The sequence below is a fragment of the Orbicella faveolata genome, unplaced genomic scaffold (assembly GCF_042242905.1).
Source record: "Orbicella faveolata isolate gen_17 unplaced genomic scaffold, um_ofav_v1 contig_2, whole genome shotgun sequence".
In the NCBI taxonomy this organism is placed as follows: domain Eukaryota; kingdom Metazoa; phylum Cnidaria; class Anthozoa; order Scleractinia; family Merulinidae; genus Orbicella; species Orbicella faveolata.
Genome location: NW_028301547.1, coordinates 380,732 through 405,896, shown reverse-complemented (window position 1 = coordinate 405,896; position 25,165 = coordinate 380,732). Strand labels below are relative to the sequence as shown.

The 25,165-nt window shown below is 38.2% G+C and overlaps 3 long non-coding RNA genes across 11 annotated transcripts in view; 2 read left to right on the top strand and 1 right to left on the bottom strand.

The window, feature by feature from the left end:
- LOC110042760 (uncharacterized) overlaps window positions 1-25,165 on the bottom strand; it is a 38,996-nt gene that overhangs the window by 3,415 nt on the left and 10,416 nt on the right. For 3 of the 7 annotated variants that reach the window (XR_016207438.1, XR_016207437.1, XR_016207433.1), the window contains exons 2-4: window positions 23,293-23,388; window positions 14,403-14,490; window positions 945-1,029 (exon numbers count right to left, since the gene is read on the bottom strand). This is a non-coding gene — a long non-coding RNA (uncharacterized LOC110042760). Of the gene's footprint in view, window positions 1-944; window positions 1,030-3,305; window positions 6,009-14,402; window positions 14,491-21,976; window positions 22,416-23,287; window positions 23,389-25,165 lie in introns of those variants that run through there. The other 4 variants (XR_016207439.1, XR_016207435.1, XR_016207434.1 and 1 more) reach the window with 3 other exon arrangements.
- Window positions 3,880-8,209, top strand: LOC110042826 (uncharacterized). Of its 3 annotated transcripts, XR_016207432.1 has the most exons (8): window positions 3,880-3,987; window positions 4,377-4,839; window positions 5,288-5,317; window positions 5,776-5,823; window positions 6,339-6,370; window positions 6,791-6,836; window positions 7,336-7,361; window positions 7,497-7,633. It is a non-coding gene; the product is annotated as an uncharacterized LOC110042826 (long non-coding RNA). The 3 variants fall into 3 exon arrangements; XR_016207431.1 differs by lacking the exons at window positions 3,880-3,987; window positions 6,339-6,370 and adding an exon at window positions 8,088-8,209 and having other exon boundaries at window positions 4,709-4,839; window positions 7,497-7,554; XR_016207430.1 differs by lacking the exons at window positions 3,880-3,987; window positions 6,339-6,370 and having other exon boundaries at window positions 4,709-4,839; window positions 7,497-8,081.
- Window positions 9,733-11,187, top strand: LOC149111546 (uncharacterized). Its single transcript, XR_016207440.1, has 2 exons — window positions 9,733-9,957; window positions 10,976-11,187. It is a non-coding gene; the product is annotated as an uncharacterized LOC149111546 (long non-coding RNA).

Sequence of the window (25,165 nt, the reverse complement as noted above, 5' to 3'; positions counted from 1 at the left end):
CCATCGTTAGCCATCCTCACTTCTTAATAGGTTTTAATCATTTGTCGGGTACTGCTCTCCAAAATAAAACCAATATTGTTCAGCTTTCAATGTTCGATTTCACAAATTGACGTCAGTTTTTTATGCGTCTGTCCTCTTATTGGTGATAAATTGCAGCATAACATTGTCAAAATGATTGTGAAACCACGAACCGCAGGCGAGTGGTTCCCCAGTAAACTTTGACAATGTTATGACGAAATTTATCATCAATACGAGAACAGACGCATAAAAAACTGATGTCAATTCGTTTTTTACAATAACAAGACCCCAAACTGGTCAAATTCCGGGAATAAATGAGGGGAAAAGACGCGTAAACTTGTCGTAAACAAAGATAAGTGAATTTTATTCAAAATGACGCCAACATTGTTAATAACTTTTTTCGCTTTTTGATTGGCTACTTAAAAAAGTCCATAAAATCGCATTGGTTAAAAGTTGACAGTGTGACAGCTGAAATTTAAACTTGAAAGCTTGCATAAATTAAAATTTTATCTGTCTGTACTCTTATTGATGATATTAATGAGCCAATCAGCGCGCGAGAAATTAGGCAGTTATTGTAAAAATATGTTATTGAAATTTCCAAAACTATGCTAAAAATGGTGACAGTGTGCCTTTAAATAGGTGACCACAGTGTTTTTAAGGTAGTGATAGAGCTTGGTGAAGCCAACCAAAAAAGGCCACTTCTGAGTCACCTTTTGCCTGTGTCAAAACGAGTCTACGTACGAGACCATTCATGTGAAAATGAGCTCCTGTCTACAGGTTCATTTCAATGCAAATCAAACTCATGCTCATAAAAAGGTTTTCCACGAAGACTCGTTTTGAAACAGAGGCAAGGAAACTCGGAAATGGCCTATTCCATATTATATTCAGCATTTGATTGAAAACCGCTTTATTGATCAAGTCCTTACCTGTTAATCCACAAAGTTTTCTGCCACTTGTGTCAAACTGACCTTTCCTCCTGTCTCATTTCATGTAATCTTTTTTCTCAGACACCTGCAGGCGGAAAAATCCCATGAGGACATCGCGAAACACCCCAACTGAGAGAGCTGATCATTTAAAGGTAATTACGCCATCTTAGTTAGTCAAGTTTCATATTCATTTCTAAATGAACATGTTTACCTTGTTGTTTTGTTTTCAGGGCGCACCTGTAAAATGACCGGTGCATGCTGTAGACTGCTTAATAAGTCTATGGGACGCACCTCTACCATAACTAAGTGTGCGACCACGCAAAATAAACTATGTCTATGTCTAAGTCTACTCTAACGGGCTGTGAAAGATCCAGCTTGAGAACTTTAAAGTATTTATTATTCTCTGACGGACTACTACCTGAAACATTAGGGACACCAAACACGGTGTACACTTCCAAATACAAACTTCATTATGTAAATCGATTAAAAATAAAAAATAAGTGCATGTAGGACTGGTTAGAACAACAATGGTAGTCACAATTGTTCACATTGTTAGAGTCACTACGTTCCGAACTAAACTACAGAACAAAAAGAAGAGAGAAAAAGAGATGAAGAAATGCCGGGGAGGCGGGCGGAGGGGAGAGAGGGAGAGGGAGAGAGAGAAAGAACTACTAACTTCAAAGTTGACACTGATGCTGGATTATCTTACACCTTCCTTGATAAATACTGGGCCAGATTTGTCGCATAAATCCTTACACGGACTACGATGTGAATAAACGTCTATCTTGTATCGCTATTTGTACATATAATCGTAAGACGGAACTATTGTAAAGCAAGATCTGCCAGAATACTAATGCTGCTTCCCATATCAACGACCAATACGGCTGCCTCTTCCAAGCCCCCTACCAGTATTAATGAAGAGATTTGCTAAGATCTCAAACTCTTCGCGTGTTTTCGTGCTACCCCTTCATTCAATGTTCCCCACCACCCTTTTCGCAAAGGGAAACTGCTTTAGTTGTCGACAATTAATAGTCGTCGAAAACTTCGTTTTGATCATTTTCCTGTATGTGGGAATCATTGCTTTAGGTGTCGACAACTCTCGAAACAGGACACATTTGAGCATACGTAGTGTTTTAAGCATGCGTAGTGAACGTTAGTTCCCAATCTCTCGCTGGCATGACTTAGCTATTGGCAACTTACACCCCAGTGTGTGGAATACTCGCATCGGGCATGATTAGTTGTCGATAACATTTAGTTCTCGATGATAGGTGTCGACAAGTAAATGTCTAGTCTGTGAAAGAGAGACTATTTTAAACTACTTATTAACAGCGAGTGAGATCTCTACAGGTAATTATGAACCTGAAACCGAGACCTTCACGTATTGACCGAGCGATAGCGAGGTCAATACGACTACAACGAGTTTTATTTCCCTTGGCTTAACAAAAAGTATTTTTTACGAAGGTTCTCTGTGTTTCTATCGACTTTTAGCACTGGCCTTCTATCATGAATGCCATTCTCTGATTGGCTACGCTATTCACTATCTATTTCGTTATAGATAGTGAATAGAGTAGCAGTGTGCGTTTGTTAACAAAGTGACGGCCACTTCTTTGTGTTTTCGAGCTGTCTGTGACGAGGATTTAGATAAAGTTTTGAACGACTAGTAAATTTTTATTATTCGCCCTCGATTTCTATACGTGATAGTTGACGAGGGCACAGCCCGAGTCAACTATCACGCGATAGCTTACAATCGAGCTTACAATCTACTAAATAGAAACACGAGTGAAAGTTTGGGAGAACGAGAAATACTCTTGGAACACGAGCCGTTTCACGAGTGTTTCTATTTAACAAATTGACGTCAGTTTTTCATGCGTCTGTCCTGTTATTAACAATGAATTTCGTCATAACATTGTCAAAGTAGCTCACAGGATAGCCGAGTGGATCCGCAGACTACTTTCACAATGTTATGACGAAATTCATCGTCAATAACAGGACAGACGCATAAAAAACTGACACCAATTTGTCTCTTTACGATACCAATTTGTCAAATTGTCCGCTCTCGCTCGTTGAGGCATCGCATAAATTATAAATTCATGTGTCTGTGCGCTTAATGATGATGAAAATTAGCCAATGAGCGCGAGAGAATTTCTGTAGTTATCGTAAAAAAAGCTCGATGGAAACATGAATAACATGTTTTCTATTTCCTTTAGAAAATAACGCGACGAAAATAACAGAAAAACTTGTTTACTTTGATCATCAAAATGTAAATTCCCTTTGCTCGCGCCATCATTACGTCATCAGCTCACGCTGGATCTGTTTCTTTCGAGTTATAGAAACACGATTCTAAAACAATCAGCGCGGGTATTTTCTTTGGGCTATTTCCTAACATTTGGTAATGCTATAGAATAGGAGGAATGTAGAGCAAGGTCGAGGTTTGGAACGTTCCAGGTTAATAATTTGTTTAATATATGGCTTTTGCTTTGGTTTTACAGGACCCGCAATCAGCCCGGGGGCATTACAGGAGAATAATATCCTTGAATTAGCCAATCAGAGCGCGTGTTATTTCACCAACAAATACAAGCCACATAATATCCGCACAATAGCATAAACCAGAATAATTTCGACTGCCTCTGTTGCGTGATCCACAGATAACTAATTTGTATCTAACAGACCTGTGCATTGTACTCATGTATATCAGTCTACAAGTTGAAAAATTCAGAAGGCTTAGAAATAAAACCAAAACCGATAGAACTTGGTTTCTTAGAAAGTGAATTCAAAACCTTTCGTGGAAACAAATTAAACCACAACAAGCATTAATTTCTATGGTAACTGAACCTTAGCCAATCGCATAAACAAGAAATGTCAGCATCGTTTGGTCTGTTTATGCAAAAAGTCAAGGTCTGCTGAATTTTTTTCCTCTTATTTTATTTGAACGAATGCGATAACATGAACAACGGAGACAACCGGATCGATATTCTGTTTCCTCGGAAAGAAAAGAACTGAAAAACAAAACACTGAACGTTAAATAGTACTAAGCAACATGAAGGTAAGGTCTGGTCGGGAAAAAAGCTTTGCTCCCCTCGCTTCCTTGCGATTTAGAGCATATCACGGAATATATAAATTTCGTCTTGAGACCGACAGAACATTTGGATTGCTGACGTCGTCGGCACACCGAGACGCCTTTATACTACTTTGAATCTATTTCGTTCCACACAGACGTTTTTAACAGCCTCATCAGTTCCTGACTACGATTCTCTACCTGAATCAAGTTTGACTTCTTTTCATTCGCTGCGATTATAATTTTTGGTCTTGTTCACGGTATAATAAGTCGGCTCAAAAGGAGAAGAAAATAGTTTTCACAGAAACGTCTCAAATTACTCATCAACATTTAAAATAAGTTGCAATTTGCTACTTGGAACAATCTTTCTCTTTTAGACACGGCAGGTGCAATCAGTGAGCCATGGACAGACAGCCAAACCTACAACTCAAAGAATGGTGTTAATCTAAATGTTCTTCCATTGTATAATGAAGATCATAATACGGCAGTGAGTCCAATTACATCCAGTCATCACTGATAGGCGGCATCCGGTCGATGAAGGTCTCAAGCACAGAGGCCAACAGTCATCAAAAGAAATGAACATTTCCTATCCTTTTAGCATCCAACTTCGCACTGCTCAGCACGAAAGGAATCTCAGCCTTCGTTACTCCTCGTCGTTAGAATAATGCACAGGTTACGAGCCCGCCTCCTTGTGTTTATCTGGTCAGCAAACCACCCACTGCTGACATGCGCCGGCGCACGTGTCCAAGCGTGGTCTAAACTGAGCTAAACGTCAACACAAGTGAAAAGCTCTGGTTCCACATCTCAAGACAAGTGAAATTACGTTCACGATGACGACGGGTAAGCTCCAGTTCCACTTCTTAAAACAGTATATCTTAATTCTAGAAAGGTATTTGCGTATCTCAGCCAACAATTTGTAAGTTTCAAACACGCCTTCGTAAACATCCCCGCTGGAGTAAATGATCATACATACATATACACAAGTCGAACCGTTTGAGTATGATTTAAAGTTACCTTGAATAGTCTTCTATCGTAAGGAGGTACTACTTGCGTAATTCAAAGATTTTGTCGGTCAGTTTTACTCGCATAGAACAGAATGTACGAAAGCAGGCCTTCGCAAGGCCTAAATTCCCCTCGCGTTCTTGTAGTTGTGTAATTTTTCTGCTGCGAATTTCAGGCTACGGAACTAAGCAATTACCAGAACCGTCTTGGCATTAAAAATGCCAAATTGTCTTGCTCTAAGACAATGATAACCTTTCTAAACCTTCTGCTGTTTTATGGTTTCCAGATAACGATGGCCAATGAAGAAACCAAAATGGTAAGTTTCATGGCTAACCTGAAAAGGAATTTGAGATGCAAAACCGAAGGACAAGACTTCTTTTTAAACTCCCCTTACCGCGTTTAATTCATCGTTGGTTCCACATTAGATCCTTTTGATTGATTGATTGATTGATTGACTGACTGACTGACTGACTGATTGATTGATTGATTGATCGATTGATTGATTGTGGTTAAGACACAGCACCAGGGTGAATTTGTGGAGGGATTTTCCATCGGTTACAAAAGTGTTTGAATGTTGCTCCCTGTGTACCATTGAAAATCATTCTGACGAAGCAAACGTATTAAATGTACTAGATTTTAATGACTGCTTGCATAAGTGAAAACTGATTAGAGTTTCGAAACTAAAGAGAGAGATAGAATTAGCTTCATATGACAATTTTCAAAAGAAAAAGTTAGTCCCGCAAATCCTGATACATTATCTGACTTACTTTTCAGGAAATTGGTCTTTGCCCATTTAGGGACACGTCCACGGATGAGGACATGGTATGTTTTAATGTTCATACTGTTTGGCCTATCCATACAAGGTATTCTCGCTGTATCCCTTCTCCCCTGCAAAGCATGTTGATTACCTCTAGCAATCCGTGGATTATCCACATGCAAAACTCGTTTTGGAGGATGTTCCCTTACTGTTGTGAAAGACGATCACAAGGTTCTCCTTACAACTGGCCCTTCGAGATAAAACTGAGTGCTCAACATAAAAACAAAAATACAAAAAGAATGTGAATATATATCATAATACTAACGACTACATGTAATTTTCATGGGTATGAAAAAAAAAAGTTACTAATTCTATATAATGTCGCTGACCACTGCTAAGATATACAGCTGCTGCACTGGAAGCCTGCAAAGTCAGACTGATTAATTTATTTCCAAAATTGTAGAAGGACAAAATGAAGGACAAAACCGAGGCAAAAGGTTTAGAGTTCTAATCAGTGAGGTCCAATTGTACTATTTCATTAAATTTGTAACAGTATTTGCTTATGTATTTACTATTACAGGACTGACAGCCATCCCACCAGGTGGCTGCAAGGTGAGCAATTATTATGTTCATATTAAAACACTCTCAGAGATAACAGTTTCATGCATTCTGTTCTGTAAAACCGGCCTGTCAAGTTCTTTGCTCTTAGAATTTACCAAGCTCTTCTCGTCAACTAATGGTTCACTGGCAAAATACTAAAACGATGTTCTGATACAAAATACACGGCCACCACCCCGCAACAGATCAGAAAACGTAAAAGGCTCAATTTCGTTGCAAAGGAAACAAGTTTCATACATATGCCCAATATAAACTTAAGGGTTCAGAATTGACTTCATATGTTTAAATTCTCGATTTCATTTAAGTCTAAACTTTACAGTTTGGTGAGGGCAGCTTAATGTAATGTCATGTGGCTCTTACTGTCAGTGAAGATATTCAATAAAATAAAGCACATACCCTTGACCTTTTTTTCAGTTCTGCTCTGGGACCACAGAATGGGATAACAATATCTCTGAGCAAGGCAAGTTTTAAAACTATGAAACATAGAGTTAGGATATAGTACTTTCACAGAAACGACAAGAAGTATATCAAGAAGTATATCAAGCCCTGCATTAAGTACCAAGAGGCATTGTTATGACCCACTTAAAAAATTGTTGTGCTGCTGCTGACAACTACCGCCTTGCATACTGCAGATCATCTTTTTTGACGTTCAATCAATCAATCAATCAATCAATCAATCAATCAATCAATCAATCAATCAATCAATCAATCAATCAAACTTTATTTAAAGAGGGTGACAATTTATAGTTCAAAAACTAATGAACTTGTGGCCCTCTATAAACATTGTTACAATTTAAATTGTTGTTTTTAAAATTTTGCTTTATGATAAAAGAGGCACAACATATTCCTCGAGCACATAATTGCCAAGATTTGTTATTGCCATTGTTAAATCGATGCCTGTTTCCAACTTACTACATAGAAGTGTAAATTAATGTGCTGTTTTTTTCTGTTCTATGTAGAGTGATCCTGCACACAGTAATCAGACGTAAGTGACATAACCATTATTACCACTGCAAGTTCTCAGCAGCATACATGTACTTGTCTCTGTTATACAACTTTATGATAAAAAATGAAATTTAGGAGATAAAGAAAACAATACGTCGTTTTGTAAATCTTGTAGTATTCTGACGGTCTTGAGGGAGTGCACTGAAATAAGAGCTCACATAGAGCTCTCAGAGGTAAGTAAAAAAAGACACAAACAAACAAAGAAACAAACATACATTGTCCTCGCAGAAACTGCAACAATTGCCACAAAAATATTGTAATAAAAATGAAGCTCATAACTCATGCTGACCAGAGAGAGATTGCTGTTCACTAAAGAAAAAGGCCCTCAATAGGTCACAGTGAAAAATAGAGCAAGCTGATACATGACACGTAGAAATTCAGCATACATCCAAGCAGCATGAAACGGCATGCACCAAGTTACTGTGTAAAACACTTTGGCACAACATTTCAAAACTAACCCTTTCAAGAGGCATTGCCATGTGAACATCGTTCAAAAAAAAAAACTCTGAAAAATACGCGCAAATCTAAAACGTCACAACCGCGTTTACATGCTCTAATCTAAACACACCTATCGACCAATGAGAGTGCACATAGTAGCTTAGTTATTTTATAAAATTCAATCTTCTATCCCTTACCTCACAAACAACATATCGCAGATACTTATAAGATAGATGGATAATTATAAGATGTTGCCGATTTTTTTCAGGATTGCGATGTTACGGTAACCACAAAGAAATAAAATTCAACTAAAGCAAAGAAGGAAATGTTGATATTTATTTGTTAACGTCTTATTGTAAAGGCACGATTAATAAAAAATTGAAAATGTAATTTTTTAAATTTATTTTATTGCTTGCAAGACTATGCACAAGGAGTGTTACTATCCATAGAACGAGGGATTGTCCAAGGGGGTAGGTGCCATCTACAGGGATAAGACCTATCTATAGGAAGAGGGATTATCCCAGGCAGATATTATTTCCAGGGGGGGGGGGCAATCTGTTCTACAGGGAGAGGAACGGGCTACAAGGACTTGTCTAGCTATAGGGAGAGGGACTTTCTACAGGGACAAGGACCACCTGCTGAGAGAGGGACTATTTATAGAAAGGAGTAATATGTGCAAAAGGGAGAGGATGTGTCCACGAAAGGACTGTGAAACAGTGTAGAGGGACAGAGGCTTTCTTCAAGAAAAAGCACTATTTACTACAGGGAGAGGGACTGTCTACAGGATAAGAAACAATCCATAGGAACAGCGAGTATCTGCCAGGAGAGTATTCAAAGAGAGAAGGGCTGTCTATATCAAGAGGGACTAGTTAGAGGGAGAGGGGCTATCCACAATGAGAGGGAATGTCTACAAGAAGGGGACTACCCACAGAAAGAGGAAGCATGCACTACTGCACCTACCAGAAGTAAATTTATCAAAAAAAAATAATGAGATACCGCGCATGTCACTCGCTAACGTCAGGCCCGCACTCTAACAAATGACTCCGTGAGATTGGCTTTTTTCCCGTACTGGTTAGTAAGGTAAAAGATAAAGTCTGCTACGAGCCAAGTGGCCCATCAGGCCGGAGCTTATCTCTGGTTATTTCTAATCTCCTGCCTGCAAGTACAAAGTTGAACGATATAGTTCCGTTGTTATATTCGAAGAGAAGTGTAAACGTAAAAATGAAGTGAGAAAGCAAAACAATTCAACGAATAAAGCACGCACTTAAACTGATTTTACTCTAATTCTCCCACCCATTTTCATCTCTCTCAGTTTTCACTTGTCTGTCCGTTATTTTTCCCTTTGGACGTTGTCTGGTTTCGCAATCGGAGATATTAATAAATATGCTGTAGTAAGCACCATCCAATTTGACTCGGGATTATATGACTCATTTCAATGGGAATACCCCACTTCAAAATCTCCAAATTTGTATGTTGGCTCGAAAAAAACTTGCAAAAATTAAAATCGAAAATTGGACTTCTTTTCCCCGATAATTCTCTTATAATCAGAAATGAAGGAGCACGAACTCAGAGTGCTTTGTTTCAAATGTTTTTGGCGTGTTAGGGTCCCTGTCTTCGCGAATACAGAAATTTCTTGTGTTCTAAAAATAAAGTTAACGTCTTTAATTACAATGATACGGTCACCGATTCTTTCTGCACGCCCACACAATAATTGAAATGATTCTCTCGCACTTTCACTTTCTCTACAGCTATTGAGAGAAATTCAGGAAATAGAGTACTCTTAAATGAGTATTAAAATCTTGATAAATACAAAAATAGACGGCAGTCTAACACCCCACAAATCCATTACGACTTAGTCTTGCAATGAAATATAAACGAGCTGTTTCGGGGTATTACACGCCAAACATAAGCAACTTGCTATCACAAAACAAAGTAAGGGAACAAAACAAGGGAAAAATCCCATCGCGTGCATGACTAACATTTTAAGATACCGTGTGCAAGTTAATAGTCGCCTCTATATATCTAAAGTAGCGTTCCTTGGTTGATCTCGGAGTAGATGTTCAGCACAATGCGGCGATTTACACTGTCTGATGGTTCAAGCGAACGCACACAGTTAAAATATGCACATCGAAGCACAGGTAAGTCGATCACCTTCAACTCTGTAAAGCAGCTTTCCAAGTTTCAGAAGGCGTTCTAACTGCAAGCAAAACACTTTGTACTTGAAATTGCTCACGTGAAGAAACGTTGTTACTACAATTGAGCCTTTTAGTGGACTGCTCTAACGTGTTTGTAAAACTCTAATCATTTATAACGAGTGTTGTTTATGTTGTAAGTCCCAGCTTCCACTTACAATCGTTTCACTTGAAGGAAATTACTACTGCATCCTTCGTAGAGACACACACTAAAAACAATTAGGAAAATAAGCAGAAGATCACATCCATTCACCGCATAGTGGACATGTGTGTAGCTTTCATTACAAGTCATTTATGCCAATGGCATTTCATTACGTGACAGCAAGGGTAACCGTTCGACATACGTCTTGTTTCGCTCATGTCTCATATTACAACAAGTTGAATAAATTATCTGTAATATTCGTTCAAAGCCCTTCTGAAACCACAAATGGGCGCTTATTTGCCTGAAGCTTTTGAAGACTGTGAAGATCAACTTATACACTTGTTTCAATTGAACACTTGGCTGTCACTACTGAAGCCAAGAAGAGAGATATTATGGCACATCTGCGTTAAGTAAAATTCAACTTGATAAACAGGTCACGCGAGCCTACATCACTTGTCAATGAACAATGTTTACAATACAATCGTTTATTCCACACAACATTATACGACACAACATTTGATTTACAACATTTGATTTACAGCAAACAAACAACGGAGCAATGTCCGAGGAGCGATAATTATGAAACGGGTACTAACAATGTGAGTATTCCATACTAACCATAATCATCTCTCACAACATGTGATCGTGACGAGCATAAAATTCAAGCTACAACAAGTGTGACCATTGCCAAATGCTTTCTTTCGGTTTGCAAGCCAGATAAAAGAAGTAGTACTGACCGAAAAAGTCACTGGACTCGACAAAAAGCGCGCAGTTTATACACACTCGACACATCTAATAAACAAATTACTTTGTTTCAAATAGAGAGAAATGCCCCATCAACCATGGCTGGATTTTCAGAGGGTCCTCCTATCCAGACCGAATTGGAAGTTGGAGACGCTGGTTTTGGCAGAGGAGGAAAACCTGAGCACCGGGAGAAACATTCTCGGAGAAAGCAAACAACAATTCTGTCCATATGACCTCCCGATCGGCAAGATGAAAGCTGAACGTTTCTCCTTATATGTCGTACGTTTGCACGTCACAAAAATAAAAAATAAAAAACAGTAACACAACGCCTGCAATCATTGGTCATCAGTTTCCCGCCATTTCCCAACACAATCATTTTGGCCGTCACCTCGTCAAATGAAAAAGAGAAACTGATTATTTGGTTAAGAAAGCTCTCCGAGAAGAGAAGTTAGGAGCCAACAGACAGAATAACCTCCTTGCCCACTTAGCGATTTAACAGGTAGGCGTTCGATGTTCATATTGAAAAGAAAAGAACTTGTTGCAGTAAACTTGTTGGCCCCACGCCAGGCTACAGATCCATGCGCATCGCCGTAGAAACGTCCTTCTGAGAAATTCGATGGGATAGACACTTTGTAACACCTCGAGATTACCAAAACGAGCCCTTAGCCGAATTGGGAAACCATTAGTTAGAGCGCTAAAGTGTTTGATATAGTTAAATGGAATTTAACATAGTTAACGACTAGGAGCTAGTCTGGTCAGTAGCATTTTTATAGGCGGTTGTCAGTGTCTTGGCCGTCTGTGAGCGTTTGGTTAGCGTTTGGTGCGTTTTGTAGCGTTTGATATAGTTCAATAAAATTTTACATAGTTTATGACCAGGAGCGAGTCTGGTCAGTAGCGTTTTTGTAGGCGTTTGTTAGTGCCTTGGCCATCTGTTAGCGTTTGTTTAGCGTTTGGTGCGTTTCTGTAGCGTTTGCAACAGTCACATGGTCGTGAGAGCCCTGGGGCTGACATTGTCCAGCGGTATATTTGGTTAGTACATGTGTTCTCGTCCCATGTGCTCGCAGTGTGTTCATCGCTCTGTTAGTGTGGCGTTGTGGATTGAATTATAGTTTAGCGGTTCTCGGCGTTCCCTCCCTATCCCCCCCTTTCTTTTCAGCATTTTATTTTATTTATTTATTTATTTATTTATTTACTTATTTATTTATTTATTTATTCATTTATTTTCCACCAATGCCGTCTGGCTTGAGTGTGACGGGTGCCTGTAGGGGGCTTGGCGCGGGGGGCTCGTGGCTTGGTTGCGGGTTGGGCAGGCCAGTCGGGTGTTCTAGCGCCTTGGGGATGTGACTGCGGTTGCAGCCCCCCGGGCTTCGTAGGCACCTTCCCTCCACTAGCGACTTGGGCGTTAATCACTTGATTCACAAGGTGATAGCATGGTTCTCCCGCAAAAACGTTTGATCTTCAAGAACGAATTCAGTGGTTCTGTATTGATTAATACGCCGACTGCACCAGAAAATATTTCCGTAAATCTGAGACAGTGAATGCAGCATCTCAAAGTTGTTTCAAATTTGACTTGATATTTCTACAAATATTGCTACATAGAAGGGAGAGAAACTTTATATCAACTCTGAAACAACGACGGTCGCACGCCATTCTGAATACAGGGCAAAGTCACAATGTAAACATAACCACGTCTCTTTCAATTCTTTCAGAACACCCGACAAGATTTCAACATGGACAACAACAACGTCGTAAGTTCAATGAGTTTTACGTTTAGGATTGGTGTAGTTAACAGCGACTGAGTTAAGCCAGGAAACGTGTTCCATCTATACGAACCAAATTGAAACCCAAACTCAAGAATGTCGCCCTGTGCGTCTTTCATGGAGAACACAAAACGCATAACAGCAGTTATGTTGACGGACGAGTATAATAAAAATACTTAAAAACTATTGTACCACTTCAAAAGACTACTGTACAAGATACTGCACATTTTCGCACCATTGAATTACAACAGCTAAAGAATTCATATACATGAAGCTTCTCGCAAAATCAACGGATAAACACTACTGAAAATTGCTTTCTTGTGGACAGAACAGTCGAAACTAGCAGCACTTATAAAAATCAACATATTCTGATCTTGTATAGAAGTTTAAGCTCATGCTAACATGGCTTCACTTTATTATTATTTCAGCAACAGAATTTTGGGTAAGTTAACAACTTCCTTAAAGTTTTAAACAATTCAAGTAATTGCTAATATAATTTGCCTCAGTTGAGTATAACCACGTGTATATACATTGCAGCTACCTCTAACAAACGCAAGACGGTAAACATGCCCTACTTACTGTTTCTGCAGAGGATCGAGTGGTCTGGGTTGGAGCCCAGGCCGGGTGTATTGTGTTGTGTTCTTGGGCAAGACACTTAACTCTCACAGTGCCTCTCTCCACCCAGGTGTATAAATGGGAACCAGCGAACTTAATGCTGGGGGTAATCCCGCGATTGACTAGCATACCATCCAGGAGGGGGGTGGGGGGTGGAAATATTCCAAGTCGCTTCATGCCTCATGTCTGATGGGCCACTTGGCTCCTATGCAAGACCTTACCAACAGTACTATTGTTTTGTACATCAACAACAAGTTGCAAGGGTACATTGTTCCATCATGTAGAATTCTTCGGCAACACAATGCACTAGCAGTGTCCCCCCAATTCAGAGGTAAACCAGTGTGTACCAGTCAATAAACCATTTCCTAGTTGGCTTGTGCCTCTATGTCAAAATGAGACTTCATGCGAAACCATTCACATAAAAATGTGTTCCCCCTACAGGTTCATTTCAATGCAAATAAAACTCATTTTCATATGAAAGGTTTTGCATGAGGACTCATTTTGAAACAGAGGCACAAGTAACTCAGAAATGGCCTATTGTTTGGGCATCGTGACAAATTGTTATGGGGAAACCATAGACAGACCTCCATGCTGATGACCCATGTTCAGTGCTGTCATTAGGTTTTGAGTCAGGGGTTCTACACACCCACAATAACCCTGTTGCTCTTTGGGTGAATTATATTTACAATGAGCAAGTCCACCCCTCACATATTATTATTGTAACATCAAGGGCCCATCATAAATACTCGGCCACAACAAGTGTTATGGTTATGGCCTGTAATGACAGCCCTGCATCTGGCTCCTACAGTCACTAATACTAGAGTGGAATCATTTACCTTTACAAGTAGATATGGGTTATTGACCAAGGGTGGGGTCAAGATAGCTAGAGAAGGAGTCGAGGTCCATACACATGAGAGAGAGAGAGAGAGAGAGAGAGAGAGAGAGAGAGAGAGAGAGAGAGAGAGAGAGAGAGAGAGAGCAATATCCAGCAAGCTTGGTCAATAGACATTCTGTTCATCTTGACACAGACATCATGTGCAGGTAACATGGAGGTCCAGCCTTTCTTAATTTAACAGGCAATATCATTTTAAAAAATTCAAACAGAATTGTAACATAACTTAATCACTTACTTCTGATTTCATTCATTTTCCCAGCAGAAATCAGCAACAAAATGTCACGATACGAGCAATCCTCAGCAGTCCTATGCAAATCTCAAGCCTAGAGGTAAGAACAACTTTAAATTATTACTTGTTCTTGTTTAGAAATGACCATTTTTAACATGAATCTAAGAAATCCTATCTGTCAGAATGATTGATTTATGGTTCTATCAAATCCAAGCATCAACACCAGCCTCCCAGGCATTTATAATTTTTTTGAAACTATGTTGAAAATGCCCCATGCTAGTGCTAGAATATCTGTGGCAATCCCCATAGTGGAGCTGCAGAAATACTGTAAATTCCAGACCAATATGACAAGGTCAAATTTTTTTTTTTTTGGATTAATATCGGTAGCAACAATATATTTATTGTTCACATATAAATGGATCTTAATTAATACCTGTAACCACTGTTTTTGGAGGCAATGCACCTCCAAAAAGTAGCAAAACTTAAAAATGATGCAACATCGGGCATTACATTCTGTTGGGGACTCTATGTCCATATTTCCATGTTTGACTATCAGTGATATGACAGTTTTGCAACTGGCAAGTTTATTTGCAGAATCTGACCCCTATTAAACATTCTCATTGAATAACAAAAGCAGCCAAGCGCTTTTGAATTGAACATCTTGCCCTGCAAAGCTGTTATGGCTTCTTTCTGCCCTCCTCAGTTCTCATTCTAAATTTCGCACATGTTGGATTGAGAATGGAACTCAGGTTTATTTGAAAAGCGCAGGACTCCAATGAGGTATATTAAATCAGTTTTTTCCCTTTAAAAAAAAAAAAAAAAACTAAAGATAAAATTGCCTTTGACAATGCCTCACCCCCAGGCTGACCTTTTAAAACAAATTCCCTATACAGGGGAAAAAATGGGGGGGCTCAAAATTGACAGAGAAACTCACAGGAGGGGTTTTTGTTAATGGTACAGTAATAATTAATTGGGCAGCTCCCAGCCTTACTGAAAATACTGTAACAGACTTCATGTACATGAAGCTATAAAGTATAATCATTACAACTGGTCAGTTATAACAATTAACATTTTCATTATTCTTTATAGCCTGACTCCTCAGTTCATCAAGATTACTTGTACAGCCAAAATGGCCGCATAATCCAACAGTGCACAGAACAAGGTGGTCTGTACCGCCCTGTTGTGTAAGTTAATGATATGTATAAAATCACAAAATACCATGTAATGTAAACTTATTGACTAAGTGGGAAAGCAGGTCAGTAATTTACATCTGACCTGAGGCCATAACATGAAGGCAATGACATGAGGACCATGCGCCACAGGCCAGTCTGTTCAAAATGACTGAGCAAGGTTTTCCCCGTTCTAGCCTGTCCTAGTCCGCTTCACAGGGATTATTTGGGTTGTCATGCAATGTGTCTCCATGGTACCAACGAATTGCGTAAACCCAAAAAGCATTCCTTTCTGCAGTTTAGCCAATAACTGCTTTGCCTACATAACTGTGAGCCAGGTCAGGAGTTTCATTAGCGCCAGGCACCAAGCAAATTGACTAGCTGTAAGGATGATTTTGCCCACCTGGTTTGACCATCTAGAGGACAATATTTGTTACATTTGTGTAAAGAGGTAAAGTTCAAAAAGTTTTGCCCCCCTTTGAAAACCAGTTTCCCACTTGCTGAATATGTCAATGAAACCCCTGCCAGTTGTGCAAAAATTCACCGACTACACCTGATTCACTTTACTAACCACACCTTGCCTCTAATACTAATGAAGGGAACATAGAAGAAAAATACCAAATTGATGTGAGTTCTATTTATTTCAGTGGCTGGGAGTCTCTGGTGGTGTCTGCACAGGAGTAATACATGTAAACTCATGGGTATGTAGATGTGTAGTGTAGAGTATACATGTCGAGTTAATACATGTAGAAACCCAAATTCAATAATCACAAGACAGGACAAAGTTCTTTGCAAGTTTACACAACTAATATAATAAATTGCCTGATTGTACTGCCTCGAGGAATTCCAAGTGTGACCCCTTTTAATTAATCCACATTCTATGCAGATTAAATCCCATCACAAGCAATATATTTCTGGCAAAATCAGATAAATCAGCAACCACTGAATTAACTGAATAACCAAATAAGCTGTAAGGGTATAAAATTTTTGGCACCAAATGATTATAGATGCAATTTCTTCCCACTTTTACTTGTAAATGTGGATATGTATATTTTTTACTGCTTGGCTTTACATATCACGTCCGTTTGCTAACCTGACCAAATGAGGTTAGCATGTTAGGTAATAATAATACTAGCAGTAGTCAAAGATTACAAGTGCGTTCAACGCTGTCACTTTAATTGCTGCGAGGCAAGTGTAGCGAGCGAGCAGCAACATAATCAGGATTTAAAAAGAATATACAGAAGGGGGTACAAATTCTCAAATTCATCACTTTTTACCAGAATACATTGCATTTAACCAGCATGCACTGAACCACGAACAACAAGAAGACGTCCTTTTCGTGTGGATTCCAGTGCAAAAGATTAGTGGTTATGTTTTGCTCTGAGTTACCTGTAAAACGATGTGAAGGAAATTGTGCCTGACTTTCACAACTCTTGCTTTTGTTCTTAATGCAGTATGTGAAAGTTTGTAAATCTGGACGACTAATTTTTAAAATTAGTATGTCATCTCTTAGCAGTCTCACCTCCTTGGCCAAATTCTTAAATTAAGAGAAATCGTCGCTACATGTACTAAAGCTTGTAGAATAATTAAAACAAACAAGAACCACAGACTACACTAATTTCATATATGCTGCGATCTATTCCTTTTCATCCAAACATGAATTTAAGCGAACGCTTTAGCATTTTCACACATCGCAATGGACAAGTCCTTGACACAGTCTGTCAACATTCTAGAGACATTTAATGCGTATCGGTACAGAATTTATAAGTTAGATTTCTGCTCCTACAGTTTCCACACCTTTTGCTTTTCGCGATCTGGTAAAGGGGAGGTTGATGTGTGTCATTTTATGTCCAAACATAGTTCATATCACTATGTGCTTTTTTGTCACGATCCCTTGTCACACCTCGCCATCGATGGGTTGTCATGCATGGAGTTGTAGATGAATCACTGCGTAAAATATGTCACTATCAACAGAATGTGCCGCAGCATTATTATATTTTAGATACCCTAGTATATACACCTAGATTTCACTAGCTGCCTTTCAGCCTCTGTCTATTGTCAAAATCAACATTTTTAAATTCATCAACGTTGTGTGATGGTGCCAGTTTCCGTAGACTCACAAGTTTAACTGAACTGAAATATTTACATTAACCTTCAAATTTCGTCCTTAATATTTTCACACTAACTGATAATGTTGAAGCGTAAAAGCAAATTTGTAAAAGTGTATTTTTTATGTACGTTATTTTAAGCTGGGAGCACAAATATAAGCAAGCATTTGCAATCGCATGCAACAAACTTGTTGTGATCGATTCGAATATTTCCTCTAATGAATAAAAGTAGACAGTATTTACATTGTTGTTCCTTGGTTCAGGCCCACTCTTATGGATTTTGCCTTCAGAGTACTTTTCCAACAATTCCAAACAATATTCAACTAGATAAAGAGTGAGGTATCTGTCACGACCGGAACTAATCAAGAAATGCAATCAAAATACAGCCAATGAAATATACATGTATTTGTTCCCATGGTTAACATCCCAAAGCCAAGATGATTCAAATTCGTGTTCAAGAACACATAAAATAAATAATTGTCCTAGTCATGTCACAAAAGCACTTCATCTCGCATCCTGATGAAACAGGCCACATTTGCATTGATTTGCACAGCACAAAATCATAACTGCAAACGAGTGAATGATCGAGAAATCAACATGTGCTTTGCAATGATGTCATTCATTTTCACCCCTGCTGCATTCTGAGGGGACTCCAATTTTGCGTCCCAAGATCCATCCATCCCTTGTCCCATAAAATCCCACTCCAGTCCGCATTAGGACTACATTCTGTTGAACGCAATGATTATTCTTTTTGACAAACACATTGATTTTTACTCCAGAGACTAGCTTGTCACTTGATTTCTGAGGAAATAATTGTCACAGACAAAATATAAGCTTTCCAGCTCTCGTGAAATAACATGTTCAAATTCAACTGAGAAACATGAAGCAGCTTCAGTTTCTCTGTGGGAAGCATGGGGGCCTAATGGCCTTCTTTACAAATATCATACTTCTTGCAAAGATTGTGAGGTTGTTATTTACAATTCTTTCACCCAATCACGACAGAGTGCATTGATAAAACTCAAATGAGTGTATTTATGCAGGCACTAAACATTACGTGCACTTACATGTACAGCTTTACACAGCTGCCTAGCCAATCAATTCTGAAGCCAAAACCTTTAAAAAGTTCAAGCCCTGGGATTTTACGATAATGATCATTTCTGGTACCGTGTTGTTACCATGATTCAGAAATAAAACCAAACGGAAAAACAGTTTGCCATGGACATCTTAAGCCTTTGTCAATAAAAATTCTTGTGATAAAACTTTTCTGCCCTAATTTTCAACAAATAGAGTAATTCCTTTGATTGACACTGCGATTATATATGAAACTAAAACGTTACTGTGTACAAAACTGAAAACTCTGCCATCTATAAGTGCATTGCACTGCATTTGCAATACAGTCCGAGACGGATTTAAGAGGCGGACAAATGGCTGATCTAGCGTGAACCAGCTACAATTGCTGGTTTTCATCCCAGCAATCAGTTTACATGGCATCAACTGTGAAGAAGAGGTACAAATGTTGACCTTGTATTTAAAAAAAAAATTCGAGAAGAGGTAATTTTGTACTGATTTTGAAGGCTGTTATGGAGAACATTACTTTGCTTACTAGCCATGATCCATGCCACTGATTACATGTAAGCATGTACATGTATGTAGTGCTTGCTTCAATTTCCTTCTCTATTGTGCGATACTATTTTTGTTTTCTTTAATTGGCATCCAAATCAAGTGTAAAATCTTGCCACAACAATCTTCCATTACTGATCGTTTCCCACAATCACTGGACACGGAATTGATAAAGTGTTACTGATGAAATTTGAAATCCTGGGCCTTGAAGCTGATATGTAGAAACCTCAAAAACAGGTATCATTAACTTCCCTGCAGGATCTCTCTTGAGTTGCTTTTCTTGCAGCTATCGTCAGCAATGTTAGTCGCCAGAGTGGAAAATCTAAGTGCATTGGCACCTTTATAAGGCACAGTTTGGTACTCTGATAATTATGGATGGTAACCCAAGTATAATGCATTCACAAACAGTTTGAGATGTGTTTGGCCTGTCAACACCAGATGTAGTGTATATGTAACAGTCATTTGATATTGATACTTGCATTTACATTTGTGAAAGATATGTTGCTCAGGTTGCATTGAATGAAGATCTGAACAAAGTTCACTCTCAAGAATGAAACATATCTTAGACTTACAGTAATTGCTGATTGTTTGTTCGTTTTAGAAGTATATGTACACAGGCTTGACAGTAATAGTACCCAAGAACAGACTAGTTAATAGAAATTTAGGTTTGGTTAGTAGGTTTTCGATTTCCACTAGCCACTTTGGCTAGCAAACAAAATGAAATTGGCTGAACTAGTTTCTGTCAAGGAAGACAAACACAACATTTTTCTAAGAATTTCATGTTATCGAGCATGTGCTGTTCAGCACTTATGTCAATTTACAAGGCTTCTGAAATTTCACGAGGTCACGGAGAGCCACTGCAAATTGCGAGTAAATCAGTGAAATCCTGCAAAATACCATGAAATTTGCTAGAAATCTTACCAAACACATGTCAGTATGTACAACATATTTGAAACTTATCTTGGCTGTTGGTACTGTTAACTTGCCGGCAAATTTATCATGAAACTTCGTCACTGCAATGAGTAAACAACATCCCAAAACTACCAAGCGTTCTTAGATTAATGTTGCAAAAAACTGGGCAGTGGCCTCAATGCAAAAAGCCGTGTTGTTGGCGCATTTCTTGAGCACATTGTTGTTAAGAGAGCAAATGATGATTTCTGTCAAGAAGAACCTTATGTTCAAACAAAAAAACAAAATGTAAGATAGCCCAAACAAGTTACTCAAATTTTCCTGCAAAATTGCCGGTTTTAGAAAGCAACAATTATAATTAGTCAATGTTTCTGTTGCTGTTGTTATTGCATAGGTTAACGATCCTCATTTTCCCAAAAAATGGCAAAATCGCTGTTTTTTCCCTTAAAAATGCTCGTCAAATTAGTGAAAAATGTATCTCTTTCCAGTGAAATTTGCCCTGAAAATTCCTTTTCCAGCAAAATTTGCCCCAAAAATTCCCACAAAGCCCTGAATTTAAGTACATTTAGGGTGGTATGCTGTGTCGTTTGTAAATGGGCTGTTAAACGCCACCAACGTGCACAAAACATTCGTTCGCTGAAAGCTTTGTTGCTAGTGGAAAACTGTTCTGCTCATCCTCAAGAGCTAAAAACCCGAGATGGGTCTGTTACCTGTATGTTTCTCCCTCCAAACACAACTTCGCTGATTCAGTCAATGAATCAAGGAGTCTTACAAGCAATGAAGAACTGCTACAAGAGGAAACTCCTTCAAAAAATGATTTGCAGTGAAGATCTTGATCCAACACAAAACATTAAGGAAATTGTAAAGCAACACACTGGGAAAGATGCACTCTACATGCTTCCTGATGCATCGGAAAAGAGATGTGCTGATTCAATATTCAAGGCATACAGTAAGCTGCAAATTCATCCCGATGTATGGCCAAATGTTTCTGAGCCAGAACCGGAGAACATTTCCACTGAACCCATAATGGACATTTTGAATCAAGCTGCTAACTGTGAAGATCTCTCTTCTTCTGATGTTAAAGACAGATTCAATGTCAAAATGAGCTCCCAACTTTGCGACAGTTGTCTGATGAACAAATTTTAGAAAGTGTTGTTGGACGGTCTTCTTTCAAAGATGAAAGTAGCGACATTGAGGAAGATGAAGGCCAAGATGAGAAAATTGTTTTGAACTCTGAATCTGTTTAATGTTTTAAAAAGTGTTCATCATAGATGGAAAGACAGAACAATGTTGACACTATTCGGATTATGCAGCTTCGAAGAGTGATGGAATGCTCAGTGCACAAGCAAAGTTCTACTTTGATACAAACCAATTTACTTCAACATTTTAGGCCACAGTACAAACATTTGTCTTCATTAATTTTAATAAAATTGTTAACACACTCCAAAACAGACAGTGAAGATATACACCATATTGTTTTCCAAACAATTTGTTAAAGTATTGTTTCACGATTAAATGTTGCTTTCTAAATTTAGTCAGTTTTGTTCTTCATTAGTATTCCTATTCTCAATTATCCGGACCCTAAATTATCCTGACTATTTCATCTAGTCCCAACGAGTCCCGATAATCGAGGTTCGACTGTACTTGACAAACAAGACAGCATTCTCTGAAAGCACACACTGATTTTCCATTTGGTTACAAAATTAGTAGAACAATATACATGAGCTTCCTGATTCCTGAGCTTCCTTCATTTAGTGTAACAATGTTGGTTCGTCACTTATACTTAAGCCCTCTCTGAGGGAAACTACATCTGGGCTACCCGGATCTCGCAACAGTTGTTGTTGAAACAAAACCCTCGTGGTTGACTGAGGAATGAGGACTGTGTTCACTGAGTTCTCTATTGCCTGAGTCGTCTGTGTGGGCTAATAACAACACATGGGTGATTTGCCGTCATGTGCATACTGACAAAACTTACCACTACAGAAATAATTAGGTGAAAAAGATTTATTTCCTTCGACATTTAAATCAGCCATTTTTAGCAGTCAAATTTCGCCAATGACAGTTTGCTGTATTTTTCAGATAGTTGTTTTGCTTTTGAAACATTTCTATGGTGCCTTTTCCAAGTAAGTCTCAAAGAAAAACAGAGTCCTGAAAGTCTTTTCAGGAAAATTGCTGGATTTTTCTTTATGATCTGTCAGCCTGAGAGATTTGATCTGAGGAAAACACAATGCCATTGAACAAAATTAAAACCTGCTCAACTCATTGAGAAGATACATGTAAATTGGTTTGCAAGGTGTGCCAACTATGTGTCAAACGGTTTTAGATGCAAAATCGCATTGTTTTGTTTTTCTCAAAATTCCATAATGGATATAAGCGGGTTTTTTACCCGCGGTAAAAAAGAAAAAGGCAAAGATGAAAGTTCTAAAAGAAAATGACCTGCTGAAGAAGGAATCCACTGCCAAAGCCCTAATGCGCACTTTTGAAGAACTTTTTTTCCATTTTCCATGTTGTTTTATAAATATATATCTGAACCATGTTGCACTTCACAAAAATTGTTTTATTATTGGAACTGGTTTAATACCAACATTAGCCTGTGCCATGTTTTGAAGTCTTGCTAGTAAATCTGCTGTTATTGGACCAAGCCAACATCAATGCTTGGCAAGTAAAAAAAAACAAAATTGGCTAGTAACATCTCAGTTTTCACTTGCCACTAGGCTAGCAAGTCAAAAAGTTAGTTTCCAGCCCTGGTACATGTAGGAAGCAAAGTTTCTTCCATGTCATGATCCAGTGATAAAGTGTTAAACATTGGTTACTACAGTGTAAATGCAAACAAAAATTTCCCAGACAATATACACTTAATACAGTACATCAACAAACACTAAAATGAATCAACATTCTCTTATTTATATCATGCTCTACTAAAGACTACAAAACAGACCACAAGAGGCAATTCCAAGTGTGAAACATTCAACTCTTGTGTCCTCTCCCTTCAATTTTCAGTGAGAACTTGAAAGGAACAAATAAACCACATTTCAACTAAATTAAAACACTCTATCACTTAATATGTAAAACTGTATTGAATTACCTAACCTGCTCTGAAACTGATCCATTATAGCTTCATCATCCACATAAATGTAAATCCAGTTACCAAGTCTAATTACACCCACTTGTGAACTTGCAAAATGCCTAATGAAAACAAAAGCAGAATTAAGAGCTCTACCCACATATTACATGTAGATGCCTCACCATATTTGTAATGTTTTCAGGAAATTACTCGTGTCTGTCCATTTAATATTATAATTCCAAAATGTCACTTTTTTTATATTTAAATCTAATTTACACTTGAGTATTTTATTGTCAGTAGTATCAGTCTTTACTCACCTTTAAAGTTAGCTTTTTGAGTGTGTAAACATCAACTGATTTTTTTTTTCAGACATATGTACATGTACTTTATTGACAATGCAAAAATAAACTTACAGATAGAGCAGGGCTCGAGACTAATGGTAGCCAACTAGCCACAGATTAGTAAAAATTCCATTTCGGCTAGTGGTTTTAGCACTTCACTAGCCATTTTGGCTAGTAAAAATGAAAATTTGTGAGCACTGGAGGTCCAGAGGAAACCAAATAAAAGTTAATTTCAAATTTTTCACAAAGCAAAATCAAGTCAAAGCGTGCAGAATTTAAAACATCGGCTGTAATAAATATCATATATAATTTATTGGCCCAAAAAAGAACTTTAAATTACTAAAATGCGAAAGAATGATCGACTTTTTTGTTTGCTTTTTCCCTTAGTAAAAAGCAACGAACGACAAATGAACTGCTTGCCGCTAATAAGTCATGCATGAAATCATGCAGAACTCTAGGATCATGTTTCCTGCGTGCAGCATCTGGAGGTCATGTACACTTTCAAAAAGTTAAAAAATTCGCAGTTGTTTGAAAATTTGAATGATGCCTATATAATATCGATGCCTATGTTTGCAGCTTGTAAATTATCTTCATGAGAAATCGTGAATCAGCATTTTGAAAGAAAGGAATGTTTTTCGGTCGCAAGTTGCGAAGTTCTGTGGGAATTTCTCACGGAAGCGAAAACTTTGGTTTTCGTTGTTGAGCAACACCTATAATTATAACATCAATGCCTATGTTTGCAAATGTGTGCGTCTGGCTTGTGAAAAATTTGTTTTGGCTAGTGAATCAAACCTGTCACTAGCCACTGGGCTAGCAAGCTGAAAAGTTAGTCTTGAGCCCTGTTAGAGGCATTTTACAAACAGAAATCTGTACTACTACTTCTTACTCTTACTTATATTACATCTATATTATACATGACACTGATACTATGGTAAAACAGCCCCAGGCAATACGAAGTTTACCAAAGTTAAGTTTGCAGATGTTAACTGAGATCACAATAACAGATATATCTGCCTGCAATTGCACGATGCATTTCATATCCCACAGTGCTCTGAGATTGCTTCAATACCATTTGAACACATTTTTGACAGCTTTCTGGTGATGGCACGAAACAAAACAATTTATAGAATGTTTATTGTGCTCAAAACATTTAACACTTTCTTGCTTGCATGACTTTTGCTTCCACGCAGGCCTGTACTTTGGTTTTATGTGTTTATATTTCCTTATAACCAGTTTGGATGGAAGGATTTCAAAGTGCCTATTGATGGCATCACAGATAATGTTGTTGTTCTTCAGTTTTTCCAATGTTAGTGATAACAGAGTTGCCTGCCTCTTTGTCATCCAAAGATAGCGGGTCACAAACAAGAAAATCGTAATTGTTGACAAAGGCATCAACACTGTATGAATGTACTAAGGTTAAGTAACTTGACCTCAGTAGATTTAAAGCTCAGTAAATGTTCAGTTATAAACACAGCATTAAAACTCCTGAGTTTGTTTATAAGGAACTTTGGTTTTGAGAACCTGCCAGCTTCATGTTACACACACATACACACACACA